This window comes from Triticum aestivum, chromosome 5D (assembly GCF_018294505.1).
Source record: "Triticum aestivum cultivar Chinese Spring chromosome 5D, IWGSC CS RefSeq v2.1, whole genome shotgun sequence".
In the NCBI taxonomy this organism is placed as follows: Eukaryota; Viridiplantae; Streptophyta; class Magnoliopsida; order Poales; family Poaceae; genus Triticum; species Triticum aestivum.
In genome coordinates this window covers 415,433,088-415,450,490 of record NC_057808.1, presented here as the reverse complement: position 1 = coordinate 415,450,490, position 17,403 = coordinate 415,433,088, and positions in this window count along the sequence as shown.

The following is a 17,403-nucleotide window of genomic DNA, read 5'->3' as shown; positions in this document are numbered from 1 at the left end:
TGTAAGTAAATAAAAGTGTGATGATCATCATTATTAGAGCATTGTCCCAGTGAGGAAAGGATGATGGAGACTATGATTCCCCCACAAGTCGGGATGAGACTCCGGACTAAAAAAGGGGCCATAAAAAAAAGAGAAAAGGCCAAATAAAAAATAAAAAAATGAGAGAAAAAGAGAGAAGGGACAATGCTACTATCCTTTTACCACACTTGTGCTTCAAAGTAGCACCATAATCTACATGATAGAGAGTCTCCTATGTTGTCACTTTCATATACTAGTGGGAATTTTACATTATAGAACTTGGCTTGTATATTCCAATGATGGGCTTCCTCAAATTGCCCTAGGTCTTCGTGAGCAAGCGAGTTGGATGCACACCCACTTAGTTTCTTTTGTTGAGCTTTCATATACTTATGGCTCTAGTGCATCCGTTGCATGGCAATCCCTACTCACTCACATTGATATCTATGATGGGCATCTCCATAGCCCGTTGATACACCTAGTTGATGTGAGACTATCTTCTCCTTTTTGTCTTCTCCACAACCACCATTCTAGTCCACCTATAGTGCTATGTTCATGGCTCACGCTCATGTATTGCGTGAAGATTGAAAAAGTTTGAGAACATCAAAAGTATGAAACAATTGCTTGGCTTGTCATCGGGGTTGTGCATGATTTAAATATTTTGTGTGATGAAGATAGAGCATAGCCAGACTATATAATTTTGTAGGGATAGCTTTCTTTGGCCATGTTATTTTGAGAAGACATGATTACTTTGTTAGTATGCTTGAAGTATTATTATTTTTATGTCAATATTAAACTTTTGTCTTGAATCTTATGGATCTGAATATTCTTGCCACAATAAAGAGAATTACATGGATAAATATGTTAGGTAGCATTCCACATCAAAAATTCTGCTTTTATCATTTACCTACTCGAGGATGAGCAGGAATTAAGCTTGGGGATGCTTGATACGTCTCCAACGTATCTATAATTTTTGATTGTTCCATGCTATTATATTATCTGTTTTGGATGTTTATGGGCTTTATTTTACACTTTTATATTATTTTTGGGACTAACCTATTAACCTAGAGCCCAGTGCCAGTTCCTGTTTTTCCTTTGTTTCAGTGTTTCAAAGAAAAGGAATATCAAACGGAGTCCAAACAGAATGAAACCTTCGGGAGAGTTATTTTTGGAACGGGAGCAATCCAGGAGACTTGGAGTGTACGTCACGGAAGCAACGAGGTGGCCACGAGGCAGGGAGGCGCGCCTGCCCCCCCCCCCTGGGTGCACCCCCACCCTCGTGGGCCCCTCGTGGCTCCCCTGACCGACTTCTTTCGCCTATATATATCCATATACCCTCAAACATCGAGGAACAGAATAGATCGGGAGTTCCGCCGCCGCAAGCCTCTCTATCCACCAAAAACTAAATGGGACCTGTTCCGGCACCCTACCGGAGGGGGGATCCCTCACCGGTGGCCATCTTCATCATCTCGGCGCACTCCATGACGAGGAGGGAGTAGTTCACCCTCGGGGCTGAGGGTATGTACCAGTAGCTATGTGTTTGATCTCTCTCTCTCGTGTTCTTGAGGTGGTACGATCTTGATGTATCGCGAGCTTTGCTATTATAGTTGGATCTTATAATGTTTCTCCCCCTCTACCCTCTTGTAATGGATTGAGTTTTCCCTTTGAAGTTATCTTATCGGATTGAGTCTTTAAGGATTTGAGAACACTTGATGTATGTCTTGCATGTGCTTATCTGTGGTGACAATGGGATATCACGTGATCCACTTGATGTATGTTTTGGTGATCAACTTGCGGGTTCCGCCCATGAACCTATACATAGGGGTTGGCACACGTTTTCGTCTTGACTCTCCGGTAGAAACTCTGGGGCACTCTTTGAAGTACTTTGTGTTGGATTGAATAGATGAATCTGAGATTGTGTGATGCATATCGTATAATCATACCCACGGATACTTGAGGTGACATTGGAGTATCTAGGTGACATTAGGGTTTTGGTTGATTTGTGTCTTAAGGTATTATTCTAGTACGAACTCTATGATAGATCGAACGGAAAGAATAGCTTCGTGTTATTTTACTACGGACTCTTGAATAGATCGATCCGAAAGAATAACTTTGAGGTGGTTTCGTACCCTACCATAAATGCTTCTGCCCCGTAGACCAGGGAGAAGGGAGTCTGCCCGGTAGCTCGGTTTGGTGTCGTTCTGAGGGACCCGAGAGCTACCGGCAGCTCCTCGATCCACCTCCTGTCGTGCTTCTGCAGCGTATCAAAGGTTCTCATCTTGAGTCCACACAGCACTTCAGCGTTCGCCCTCTCAGCTTGTCCATTGCTCCGGGAGTGTGCCGCAGAGGCAAATGAGACCTTGCATCCGAGGGCATGAACATATTGCATGAAGGCGCGGCTCGTGAACTGGGTGTCGTTGTCGGTAATGATCCTTGCCGGAACTCCAAAATGACACACCAGATCTGTCAAGAACTTGATAGTTGACTGAGCAGTCACCTTTCTCACGGCAGTCACTTCCGGCCACTTTGTAAACTTGTTGATAGCAACGAACAAGAATTCAAAGCCCCCGATTGCTCGGGGGAAGGGGCCAAGGATATCGAGCCCCCAGACCGAAATTGGCCATGATAGAGGGATTGTTTGAAGAGCTTGGGCGGGCAGGTGTGTTTTCTTGGAATGGAACTGGCAGACTTCACATTTCGTGACTAGCTCGACCGCATCTTGGAGGGTTGTGGGCCAATAGAATCCTTGCTGGAATGCTTTCCCAACTAATGCCCTTGATCCAATGTGGGAGCCACACATGCCTTTGTGTATCTCAGCTAGCAGTTCCTTTCCTTCTTCCCGGCAGACACACTTCAGTTTCACATCGTTGGGCCTCCTTCTGTATAGTGTCTTCGACAAACTGATACATACTGGCCCTCCGGGCTGCTTTTTCAGCTTCATCTTGGTCGCCGAGAAGCTCTCTGGTTTGGAGGAAGTGGACAATGTGCCTTGCCCAAGTTGGAGCCTGGGACTCGGCAACGAGGACTAGCGGCACCTCCTGTGCTGCGGGAGCACAAGCCTCGTTCGCGGGGTCCATGGGCCTGACTGGAGGGTGTGGTCCGGCACGCTGTGAGGAGTTGTTTCCGGTAGGGTCTCTGCCAGGAGCGAACGGCTCTACCGGGAGAGGCTTACCGGAGTCCAATTTCCTCCTTTTCTGGGCCATTGTTGCTGGGGATACGGAGGGTTGAGTGAGATGGAGAACAAAAGTCCCTGGTTCCACAGGAAGCTTCTGCGCAGCACACTTTGACATATGATCAGCTATGCTGTTTTCCGCATGGGGTACGTGCTCTGTTTGCAATCCATCAAAGCGCTCCTCCAATCTCCCCACTTCCTCGACGTATGCCTCCATCAATGGACTTTGGTAATCCTTGTTGACTTGTCTCACCACAAGTTGTGAATCTCCTCGAATGACCAGCCTCTTAATTCCCAATTCAGCTGCAATCCTGAGCCCGGCAAAGAACCCTTCATACTCAGCTGTATTGTTGGTTGCTTCTTCCCGAGCAAAATGCATTTGGACGACGTACTTCAAGTGCTCCCCGAAGGGGACGACAAGAAGCACGCCAACTCCTGCACCTTGTAGGGAAAAGGCACCATCAAAATACATAATCCATTCTTGGGGTGATTCCTTGCTGGGAATAACTGTCTCTGTGACTTCCTCATCAGGGGTTGGCGTCCATTCTGCAATAAACTCTGCCAATGCCCTACTCTGAATAGTTGATGTGCTATCAAACTTCAAACCAAAACTGGATAACTCCAAAGCCCACTCACTATTCTGCCAGTAGCCTCAGGGTTTCGGAGTATCCTTTGCAACGGGAAACGAGTGACAACCATGATCTCATGGGCTTGGAAGTAGTGGCGCAGTTTCCTTGAGGCCATGATGAGACCAAAGATCAACTTTTGCACACCAGAGTACCTCGATCTAGCCCCCTGTAACAGGGAGATGACGAAGTACACTGGGCGCTGCACCACTTTCTTCCATGCCACGTCCTTGGGGTTGCTCTCGTTGTCGTGCTCACTGATGTCCTGATCCTTCTCTGACTCTGCCAGTCTCTGCTCACTTTCTGCCTCATCCACTTCTCGTTGCGCTACCAAGGCTACACTGACCAGTTGGTTGGTTGCAGCTAAGTACAGCAGCAACGGCTCCTGGGGTTTGGGAGCAACCAAGGTAGGCACAGAGGACAAGTAGGCCTTCAACTCTTGCAAAGCTGCATCTTGATACGTCTCCAACGTATCTATAATTTTTTATTGTTCCATGTTATTATATTATCTGTTTTGGATGTTTATGGGCTTTATTTTACACTTTTATATTATTTTTGGGACTAACCTATTAACCCAGAGCCCAGTGCCAGTTCCTGTTTTTCCTCGTTGTTTCAGTGTTTCGAAGAAAAGGAATATCAAACGGAGTCCAAACGGAATGAAACCTTCGGGAGAGTTATTTTTGGAACGGAAGCAATCCAGGAGACTTGGAGTGTACGTTAGGGAAGCAACGAGGTGGCCACGAGGCAGGGAGGCGCGCCTGCCCCCTGGGCGCGCCCCCCACCCTCGTGGGCCCCTCGTGACTCCCCTGACCAACTTCTTTCGCCTATATATATATATCCATATACCCTAAAAACATCGGGGAACAGAATAGATCGGGAGTTCCGCCGCCGCAAGCCTCTGTAGCCACCAAAAACCAATCGGGGCCCTGTTCCGGCACCCTGCCGAAGGGGGCATCCCTCACCGGTGGCCATCTTCATCATCCCGGCGCACTCCATGGCGAGGAGGGATTAGTTCACCCTCGGGGCTGAGGGTATGTACCAGTAGCTATGTGTTTGATCTCTCTCTCGTGTTCTTGAGGTGGTACAATCTTGATGTATCGCGAGCTTTGCTATTATACTTGGATCTTATAATGTTTCTCCCCCTCTACCCTCTTGTAATGGATTGAGTTTTCCCTTTGAAGTTATCTTATCGGATTGAGTCTTTAAGGATTTGAGAACACTTGATGTATGTCTTGCATTTGCTTATCTGTGGTGACAATGGGATATCACGTGATCCACTTGATGTATGTTTTCGTGATCAACTTGCGGGTTCCGCCCATGAACCTATGCATAGGGGTTGGCACACGTTTTCGTCTTGACTCTCCGGTAGAAACTTTGGGGCACTCTTTGAAGTACTTTGTGTTGGATTGAATAGATGAATCTGAGGTTGTGTGATGCATATCGTATAATCATACCCACGGATACTTGAGGTGACATTGGAGTATCTAGGTGACATTAGGGTTTTGGTTGATTTGTGTCTTAAGGTGTTATTCTAGTATGAACTCTATGATAGATCGAACGGAAAGAATAGCTTCGTGTTATTTTACTACGGACTCTTGAATAGATCGATCCGAAAGAATAACTTTGAGGTGGTTTCGTACCCTACCATAAATCTCTTCGTTTGTTCCCCGCTATTGGTGACTTTGGAGTGACTCTTTGTTGCATGTTGAGGGATAGTTTTATGATCCAATTATGTTATTATTGTTGAGAGAACTTGCACTAGTGAAAGTATGAACCCTAGGCCTTGATTCCTAGCATTGCAATACCGTTTGTGCTCACTTTTATCATTAGTTACCTTGCTGTTTTTATATTTTCAGATTACAAAGACCTATATCTACCATCCATATTGCACTTGTATCACCATCTCTTCGCCGAACTAGTGCACCTATACAATTTACCATTGTATTGGGTGTGTTGGGGACACAAGAGACTCTTTGTTATTTGGTTGCATGGTTGTTTGAGAGAGACCATCTTCAACCTACGCCTCCCACGGATTGATAAACCTTAGGTCATCCACTTGAGGGAAATTTGCTACTGTCCTACAATCCTCTGCACTTGGAGGCCCAACAACGTCTACAAGAAGAAGGTTGCGTAGTAGACATCACATCTGCTTCCGGGGTCCACTTCATAGGCCCTGCCTTCTTCAAAAAATTGAAGAACGGCAGGGCGCGCTCGGCAAACTTGGAAATGAATCTTCTTAGCGCGGCAACGCATCCTGTCAGACGCCTCACATCCTTAATTGTTCTTGGCGCTTGGATCTGCTCGATAGCTTTGACCTTGTCGGGGTTGGCTTCGATCCCGCGATGGGATACGAAGAAACCAAGCAACTTGCCTGAGAGAACACCAAATACACACTTCTCCGGGTTGAGCTTCAAATTGATCTTGCGCAGATTAGCAAACGTTTCCTCCAAATCCTGAATAAGGGTGGCTCTATCCTTGGTCTTGACCACAATGTCATCCATATAAGCTTCTATGTTTCTGTGTAGCTGTGGCTCAAAACCAGTCTGGACTTGCCTTGCAAAAGTGGACCCAGCACTCTTTAATCCTAATGGCATGCGGACAAAACAGTACGTACCACATGTAGTGATGAACGACGTCTTCTCTTCATCTTCCTTGGACATGAAGATTTGGTGATACCCAGGGTATGCATCCAGAAAGGAGAGCAAATTACAACCTGAAGTGGAATCCACAATCTGATCAATACGCGGCAAGGGAAACGGGTCCTTCGGGCAAGCCTTGTTGAGATCCGTGAAATCTATGCAAAGCCTCCACTTCCCGTTAGCCTTCCGGACTACCACTGGATTTGCCAACCACGTGGGATGCATCACTCCTCTGACCAAACCAGCTGCCTCAAGTTTCTTGATCTCTTCCGCAATGAACTGCTGCCTCTCCAAGGCCTGCTTCCAGACTTTCTGTTTGACAGGTCGGGCATGTGGGCAGACAGCAAGGTGGTGCTCGGTTACCTCCCTAGGAACACCGGGCATATCAGATGGTTGCCAGGCAAACACATCGATATTCGCCCACAGGAAGGCAATGAGCACGCTTCCCTATTTGTCATTGAGGATGGTGCTGATAGTGAAAGTACCATCAACGCCAGCCAGCCCTACCGGGACCTTCTTCACTTGGGGTGTCGTGACCTTGGATCTCTTGCTGTTGGAACACTCCGGCACGTCGTCAGCGGGTGCCGTGCACTCGGTGGGGGCACGCTTCCTGGACTCTTTGCCGGAGTCCCTACAATCTCTCTTTTTTCCTTTGCTTTCCTTAGCGGGAGTTGCCGCTGCCTCTGCCGCGACCACATCCCGGTACATCTTGTCCACACAAATGATTGCATCCTTCTCATCTGATGGGATGGTGATGACTCCCAGTGGCCCAGGCATCTTCAAGGTGTTGTAGGCATAGTGGGATGCCGCCATGAACTTAGCCAGGGCCGGGCGTCCAAGAATCCCATTGTACGGCAGGGGGAGATCGACCACATCAAACACAATCCTCTCAGTTCGGTAGTTCAGTTCTCCCCCAAACGTTACCGGCAACGTGATCTTTCCCTTAGGATGGCTCCTTCCGTATGGTCAGCAGCCGGAGCTATTGTTGTCGCTTGGGGAGGCCATGGCAGGCCAGCTCGCAGTGAGCCCCTAACTTTGGCGAAACCGAGCAGACTTTGGATGGTGGCATGCCATTCGTCCATCTGCTCGGCCACTGGCGGAAACCTCAGCAGAAGCTAAGCCCGCGCCATGGCCTCCGAGGCTGTACTTGGCATGGGTGATGATGAAGTCGATCGCACCATCTCTCGGCTCCTGACGCTGCCAGCGGCAGCCCCGCTGCTGCGGGGCGACCACCTAGATGTGGTGCGGCGAAGGCGCTCAAAGGCCAGCGGCTCCATCGGGCGCAGCGGCTTGGTCGACCCGTCCCGGGGAAGGCGCGCGCGCTACGGCCGCACCTGTGGTGGGAGCAGACGGAGGGCGGCGATTCGCCCCGGTCCACGCGCCATTGCTGCGGTTGTGCCCGTTGGTGGGAGAGAGGGGGACAGATGGAGTGACCCCTTCACCCATACCTTGGGGAGCATGACCGTCAGGGTGTTGCTGATGCTGCTCTCCTCGGATGCCTCCCGCTCCTGCGTCGGCCGCGGGGGAAGTGGTGATGGTGCCGCCTACTCCGACTACATCCCCAGCAGCGTCCGCGTCCTCGCGTGTCTTCGCACCCCCCGCAGCGTTGGAGGCCATGGGCGGTGGAGCCTTCGAGGTGGATGGGTGAGCCGAAGGACCGGGTTTCTTCTTGGGCGCCATGGTCGATGGCGCCGTCAAAGGTGAAGATGGTGATGAAGATGACATGTTGCACACACCTTCAGGTTCGCGCAAGCGAGCCCCCTACCTGGCGTGCCAAAGATGTCACGGGAAACCATGGCCACCTATGGGACCAGGAGGCCCCTTGCTGGTTCGGCAAGGGGACGACGCGCTACACAAAGAGCAGACGAGCGTGGGTCAGCACGGCAGAGATCGTGCGGGCAATTTTACCCAGGTTCGGGCCGCCGTGAGGCGTAAAGCCCTACTCCTGCTTTGGTGGATTGATGGTGGAAAGGTGGTGGTGGAGCGTAGTACACTTGCCCGGCAGGGGTTGCCTCAAGGCAGCAGCGACTACGCGCGTATGGGGGTATGAGTTATCCAACCTTCTAACCCTTTCTACGGTTGCCAAGGGCCTCCTTTTATAGATCCAGGAGTCACCACAATGGCAAAGTGGTCATGATGCACTGATAAGATAGCAAATAGTGCTATCATACCTAACTCCGCATGCTGACAGGGCGCATTAAATGCACCGCTCAACGTCACATCGTTGGTTGCTCGGCAAGGCTTGCCGGGCTATGTTTCCAGCTCCACGCCTACTCACTTGACACGTCGCAGGATGGGTGTCATCTGTGGGTTTTTCCTGTAGGGAGAGGCTGCCATGTGGAGAATGGCTGCCACTTAGTCACTCTGCGGCTTGACACCACACTGATTGACGATGGGGTTCGCGGTGGAGTGGTTGGTGAGGCGGTTTTGCCTCCGCGTGTCCCGGCAGTCCCTCCCGGGACGTCTTGGACATCTTCCGGGGGCAGCCTCGCCCTTTGCCGAGCTCTCCTGCCCGGCAAAGGAGGCCCTTCTTTTGACGATATCTTGCTTCTCTGGCTTGATCTTGGTCCTTCTGATCTGCATGTTGGTCCTTCGAATCTCTTAGTCTCTTGTACTCTGACTTGGGCTAGTGCTTCAATCTTGATCACGTGCCTGTGCACAGTCTGGACAACAAACCTAGGGTTTGTTGCACCGACAGATGGAGATCAAGGTGTCTAGCCGGTGATGATGGAGATCATGACGGTGCTTTGGAGATGGAGATCAAAGGCACAAGATGATGATGGCCATATCATGTCACATATTTTGATTGCTTGTGATGTTTATCTTTTATGCATCTTATTTTGCTTAGTACGGCGGTAGCATTATAAGATGATCCCTTACTAAAATTTCAAGGTATAAGTGTTCTCCCTGAGTATGCACCGTTGCGGCAGTTCGTCGTGCTGAGACACCACGTGATGATCGGGTGTGATAGGATCTACGTTCACATACAACGGGTGCAAGACAGTTTTGCACATGCGGAATACTGGAGACCGAAAGGTCGAACGTGAATCATATAGTAGATATCATCAACATAGAGATGTTCACCATACAAGACTAATCCATCTCACGTGATGATCGGACATGGCTTAGTTGATTTGGATCACGTAATCATTTAGATGACTCGAGGGATGTCTATCTAAGTGGGAGTTCTTAAGTAATATGATTAATTGAACTTAATTTATCATGAACTTAGTCCTGATAGTATTTGCATATCTATGTTGTAGATCAATAGCTCGCGATATAGCTCCTATATATTTTTTGATATGTTCCTAGAGAAAACTAAGTTGAAAGATGATAGTAGCAATGATGCGGACTGGGTCCGTGATCTGAGGATTATCCTCATTGCTGCATAGAAGAATTATGTTCTTGATGCACCGCTAGGTGACAGACCTATTACAGGAGCAGATGCGGACGTTATGAATGTTTGACAAGCTCGGTATGATGACTACTTGATAGTTTAGTGCGCCATGCTTTACGGCTTAGAACCGGGACTTCAAAAAGGTTTTGAACGCCATGGAGCATATGAGATGTTCCAAGAGCTGAAATTGTTATTTCAGATTCATGCCCGTGTCGAGAGGTATGAGACCTCTGACAAGTACTTTGCCTACAAGATGGAGGAGAATAGCTCAGCTAGTGAGCATGTGCTCAGAATGTCTGGGTACTACAATCGCTTGAATCAAGTGGGAGTTAATCTTCCAGATAAGATAGTGATTGACAGAGTTCTCTAGTCACTATCACCAAGTTGCTAGAACTTCGTGATGAACTATAATATGCAACGGATGACGAAAACGATTCCCAAGCTCTTCGCGATGCTGAAATCGGTGAAGGTAGAGATCAAGAAGGAGCATCAAGTGTTGATGGTTAACAAGACCACTAGTTTCAAGAAAAAGGGCAAGGGAAAGAAAGGGAACTTCAAGAAGAATGGCAAGCAAGTTGCCACTCCCGTGAAGAAGCCCAAAGCTAGACCCAAACCTGAAACTGAGTGCTTCTACTACAAAGGAAATAGTCACTGGAAGCGGAACTGCCCCAAAAATTTGGCGGATAAGAAGGATGGCAAAGTGAACAAAGGTATATTTGTTATACATGTTATTGATGTGTACTTTACTAGTGTTCATAGTAGCGGTATTTGATACCGGTTCAGTTGCTAAGATTTGTAACTCGAAACAGGAGTTGCAAAATGAACAAGATACTAGTTAAGGGCGAGGTGACGATGTGTGTTGGAAGTGATTCCAAGGTTGATAAGATCACCATCGCACACTCCCTTTACCTTCGGGATTAGTGTTGAACCTAAAATAATTGGTGTTTGCGTTGAGCATGAATATGATTGGATCATGTTTATTGCAATACGGTTATTCATTTAAGTCAAAGAATAATTGTTGTTCTGTTTACATGAATAAAACCTTCTATGGTCATACACTCAATATAAATGGTTTATTGAATCTCGATCGTAGTGATACACATATTCATAATATTGATGCCAAAAAGATGCAAAGTTGATAGTGATAGTGCAACATACTTGTGGCACTGCCGTTTAGGTCATATTGGTGTAAAGCGCATGAAGAAACTCCATGCGGATGGACTTTTGGAATCACTTGATTATGAATCATTTGATACTTGCGAACCGTGCCTCATGGGCAAGATGACTAAAACTCCGTTCTCCAGAACAATGGAGCGAGCCACTGACTTATTGGAAATAATGCATACCGATGTGTGCGGTCCAATGAGTGTTGAGGCTCGCGACGGGTATCGTTATTTTCTGACCTTCACAGATGATTTGAGCAGATATGGGTATATCTACTTGATGAAACACAAGTCTGAAACATTTGAAAAGTTTGAAGAATTTCAGAGTGAAGTGAAGAATCATCGTAACAAGAAAATAAAGTTTCTACGATCTGATCGCGGAGGCAAATATTTGAGTTACGAGTTTGGCCTTCATTTAAAACAATGTGGAATAGTTTCAAAACTCACGCCACCTGGAACACCACAGCGTAATGGTGTGTCTGAACATCGTAACCGTACTTTATTAGATATGGTGTGATCTATGATGTCTCTTACCTATTTACGACTATTGTTTTGGGGTTATGCATTAGAGACAGCTGCATTCACGTTAAATAGGGCACCATCTAAATCCGTTGAGACAACACCGTACGAACTATGGTTTGGCAAGAAACCTAAGTTGTCGTTTCTTAAAGTTTGGGGTTGCGATGCTTATGTGAAAAAGCTTCAGCCTGATAAGCTCGAACCCAAATCGAAGAAGTGTGTCTTCATAGGATACCCAAAAGAAACTGTTGGGTACATCTTCTATCACAGATACGAAGGCAAGATCTTTGTTGCTAAGAATGGATCCTTTCTAGAGAAGGAGTTTCTCTCGAAAGAAGTGAGTGGGAGGAAAGTAGAACTTGATGAGGTAATTGTACCTTCTCTCGAATTGGAAAGTAGCTCATCACAGAAAACCGTTCCCGTGATGCCTACACCAACTAGAGAGGAAGCTAATGATAATGATCATGAAACTTCAAATCAAGTTACTACCGAACCTTGTAGGTCAACCAGAGCACGTTCCGCACTAGGGTGGTACGATAATCCTGTTCTGGAGGTCATGTTACTAGACCATGACGAACCTACGAACTATGAAGAGGCTATGATGAGCCCATATTCCGATAAATGGCTTGAGGCCATGAAATCTAAGATGGGATCCATGTATGAGAACAAAGTGTGGACTTTGGTTGACTTGCCCGATGATCGGCAAGCCATTGAGAATAAATGGATCTTCAAGAGGAAGACGGACGCTGGTGGTAGTGTTACTATCTACAAAGCTCGAATTATCGCAAAAGGATTTTTGACAAGTTCAAGGTATTGACTACGATGAGATTTTTTCACTCGTATCGATGCTTAAAGTCTGTCTGAATCATGTTAGCAATTGCCGCATTTTATGAAATCGGGCAAATGGATATCAAAACTGAATTCCTTAATGAATTTATTAAAGAAGAGTTGTATATGATGCAACCAGAAGGTTTTTTCAATCCTAAAGGTGCTAACAAAGTGTGCAAGCTCCAGTGATCCATCTATGGACTGGTGCAAGCATCTCGGAGTTGGAATATATGCTTTGATGAGTTGATCAAAGCATATAGTTTTATACAGACTTATGGTGAAGCCTGTATTTACAAGAAAGTGAATGGGAGCACTATAGCATTTCTGATATTATATGTGGATGACATATTATTGATTGGAAATGATATAGAATTTTTGGATAGCATAAAAGGATACTTGAATAAGAATTTTTCAATGAAAAACCTCGATGAAGCTGCTTATATATTGGGCATCAAGATCTATAGAGATAGATCAAGATGCTTGATTGGACTTTCACAAAAGCACATACCTTGATAAAGTTTTGAAGAAGTTCAAAAATGGATCAGTCAAAGAAAGGGTTCTTGCCTGTGTTGCAAGGTGTGAAGTTGAGTAAGACTCAAAGCCCGACCACGGCAGAAGATAGAGAGAGAATGAAAGTCATTCCCTATGCCTCAGCCATAGGTTCTATAAAGTATGCCATGTTGTGTACCAAACCTATTGTGTACCTTGCCATGAGTTTGGCAAGGGGGTACAATAGTGATCCAGGAGTAGATCACTGGACAGCGGTCAAAATTATCCTTAGAGGACTAAGGAAATATTTCTCGGTTATGGAGGTGATAAAGAGTTCGTTGTAAAGAGTTACGTCGATGCAAGCTTTGACACCGATCTGGATGACTCTGAGTCTCGATCTATATTGAAAGTGGGAGCAATTAGCTAGAGTAGCTCCATGCAGAGCATTGTAGACATAGAAATTTGTAAAATACATACGGATCTGAATGTGACAGACCCATTGACTAAACTTCTCTCACAAGAAAAACATGATCACACCTTAGTACTCTTTGGGTGTTAATCACATGGTGAAGTGAACTAGATTATTGACTCTAGTAAACCCTTTGGGTGTTGGTCACATGGCGATGTGAACTGCGAGTGTTAATCACATAAAGATGTGAACTATTGGTGTTAAATCACATGGCGATGTGAACTAGATTATTGACTCTAGTGCAAGTGGGAGACTGAAGGAAATATGCCCTAGAGGCAATAATAAAGTTGTTATTTTATATTTCCTTATATCATGATAAATGTTTATTATTCATGCTAGAATTTTATTAACCGGAAAGTTCATACATGTGTGGATACATAGACAAAACACTGTGTCCTAGTAAGCCTCTACTAGACTAGCTCGTTAATCAAAGATGGTTAAGTTTCCTAACCATAGACATGCGTTGTCATTTGATGAACGGGATCACATCATTAGGAGAATGATGTGATGGACAAGACCCATCCGTTAGCTTAGCATATTGATCGTTCAGTTTTATTGCTATTGCTTTCTTCCTGTTATATACATATTCCTTTGACTATGAGATTGTGCAACTCCCGGATACCAGGGGAATACCTTGTGTTCTATCAAACATCACAACGTAACTGGGTGATTATAAAGATGCTCTACAGGTATCTCCGAAGGTGTTTGTCGGGTTGGCATAGATAGAGATTAGGATTTGTCACTCCGAGTATCGGAGAGGTATCTCTGGGCCCTCTCGGTAATGCACATCATAATAAGCCTTGCAAGCAATGTGACTAATGAGTTAGTTGCCGGATGATGTATTACGGAATGAGTAAACAGACTTGCTGGTAACTAGATTGAACTAGGTATGAAGATAGCGACGACTGAATCTCGGGCAAGTAAAGGGAATAACATATGTTGTCATTACGGTACGACCGATAAAGATCTTCGTAGAATATGTAGGAACCAATATGAGCATCCAGGTTCCGTTGTTGGTTATTGACCAAAGAGGTGTCTCGATCATGTCTACATAGTTCTCGAACCCGTAGGGTCCGCACGCTTAACGTTCGATGACGATTTTGTATTATATGAGTTATGTGATTTGGTGACCGAATGTTGTTAGGAGTCTCGGATGAGATCATGGACATGATGAGGAGTCTCGAAATGGTCGAGAGGTAAAGATTCATATATAGGACGATGATATTAGGATACCGGAAGTGTTCTGGGGGTACCGGGTACATATCGGGTCACCGGAAGGGGTTCCGGGCACCCCCCCCCCCCCCGGGCAACTATATGGGCCTAATGGGCCAAGAAGGGGATAGACCAGCCCCTAAGGGGCTGGTGCGCCCCCATATAGGCCGAAATAGGAGGAGAAGGAAAGAGGGGAAGAGAGAAGGAAGGGGAGGGATTCGGCCTCCCCCTTCCTTCCCTCTCCCTCCTCCTTCCTTCCTCCTCCGGAACTTATGGAAAAGGGGGAGGCCGAATTGGGGAGGCGCCCAAGTAGGATTCCTCCTACTTGGGGCGCCCCCTTGGCTGCCTCTCCTTCCCTCCAACCCATATATATGTGGGGGGGCACCGCTAGAACACATACCAACAATTGTTAGCCGTGTGCGGCGCCCCCTCCATAATTTACGCCTCCGGTCATATTCACGTAGTGCTTAGGCGAAGCCCTACGTGGATCACTTCACCATCACCGTCACCACGCCGTCGTGCTGACGGAACTATCCCTCGACACTTTGCTGGATCAAGAGTTCGAGGGACGTCATCGAGCTGAACATGTGCAGAACTCGGAGGTGCCGTACATTCGGTGCTTGATCGGTCGGAACGAGAAGAAGTTCGACTACATCAACCGCGTTGTCACGCTTCCGCTTCGGTCTACGAGGGTACATGGACACACTCTCCCCCTCTCGTTGCTATGCATCTCCTAGATAGATCTTGCGTGAGCGTAGGAATTTTTGAAATTGCATGCTACGTTTCCCAACAACTTGTGCGGTACTTCCGCTGGAGTACCGCGCACACTACCGTGGATTTCTATATTACCCTTCTTGAATTCGTGGTTGTACCACTTGATCCAGCGGCAGTACCACGTGCGCGGTACTTCCGTTAGAGTACCGCGCACACTACCATGGAAGTCTCTCTTACCCACTGGCTAATTCGCGGTAGTGTCGCTTATCTAAGATGGTAGTACCGCTCCGGCAATACTACCGCGCCAGTTCTTGCTGGTCCTTAGTGGGTCTCGGTGACTACCCTGTACTTAGCGGTAGTACCGCTCCCCGAGCGATAGTACCGCTTAAGGCAGTTCTAGAACATAAGGGTTGGATTTCTCTTCCCACTATATAAGGGGGTCTTCTTCCCCAATGCCCCCAACGACTTTGAGCAAGCTTTCTCCTCCATTGTTGACCTCCAAAAGCTTTGCTTTCTCTCTATTCCTCCCATTATATTGCATCTTTTTTTAGGGAAAAGATAGAGGAGATCTAGATATACATTCTCCACCAATCCATCTCTCCTATTAGTGAGGGGAACCTTGTGGATCTAGATCTTGGAGTTTTCTGTGTTCTCCTTGTTCTTCCTCTCATATTCCTCCACAACTTTCGTTGCTTTGGTGGGATTTGAGAGTGTGGGACTTGACCACTTCCTATGTTCTTGCCATTGCATTAATTGCATCGGTTTGAGTTCTCCACGGTGATACATGGAAGTGAAAGTTGAGAAGCTTATTACTCTTGGGTGTTTGGGCACCCTAGAGCTTGTGCCTCTTGGTTGCTTGGGCGCCCTAGACGGTTGGTGGTGTCGCAGAGCTCAATCATTGTGGTGTAAAGCTTCGGGCAAGCTTTGGGGTCTCCTATTAAGTTGTGGAGATTGCCCCGAGCAATTTGTACGGTTCTGTGACCACCCCCAGGGGTCGCCATTTGTACGGGTTCGGTGAACGCCCTTAAGGGTCCCTTAGTGGAATCACGACACCTTGCATTGTGCGAGAGCGTGTGGAGAATACGATGGCCTTAGTGGCATTTTGGAGAGCATTGTGCCCCCGCACCGCTTTTACGAAGATTAGCATCGGCAAGGATGTGAACTTCATGATACATTGTCGTCTCCACGTGCCTCGGTTATCTCTTACCCGAACTCTTTACTTATGCACTTACTTTGTGATAGCCTTCGCGCTTGAAGTTATATATCTTGTTATCACATAGTTGTTTATCTTGTTTAGCATAAGTTGTCGGTGCACATAGTTGAGCCTAGTATATTTAGGTTTTGTGCTTAACAAATTAAATGCTAATTTTATTACGTACTTGTTCAAGCCTAAACCATAATTATTTTTAAACGGCCTATTCAACCCCCCCCCCTCTAGGCGACATCCACGTCCTTTCAACCTTCGTAATCAAACCCTTGGTCGTAGATGCTATCATTACGCTCATCCTCTATGATCATGTTGTGCATGATCACACAAGTAGTCATCGCATTCCACATCTTGCGCTGGCTCCATGTTCTGGCAGGGTATCGAACAATAGCCCCTCGAGATTAGAGCACACCAAAAGTACACTTCACATCCTTCCTAGCACTCTCTTGTGCTTGGGAAAACCTAGCTCGCTTCTCTCCTACCAGCCTGGAGATTGTCTTCACAAGAGTTGACCACTGACGATAGATACAATCAACTAGGTAGTATCCCTTGTTGTGGTGGTGACATTTGACCTCAAAATTGACCTCTGGGCAGTTGCCTTTTGCAAACCATGTGAACACCGGAGACCGCTGAAGCACGTTGATGTCATTGTGAGAACCTGCAATGCCGAAGAAAGAGTGCCAAATCCATAGGTCTTGTGATGCCACAACTTCAAATATGACCGTGCAAGCTTTAACATGCCCCTTATACTTCCCCTGCCAAGCAAATGGACAGTTCTTTCACTTCCAGTGCATACAATCTATGCTACCAAGCATTCCTGAAAAAGCCTCTGGATTCATTGACCGCCAACATCCGGGTTGTATCTGCAATATTTAGTTCTCTCAAGTACTCCGGGCCAAACACTGCAACCACAGCTTTGCAGAACCTATACAAAGAACCTATACAATGATTCA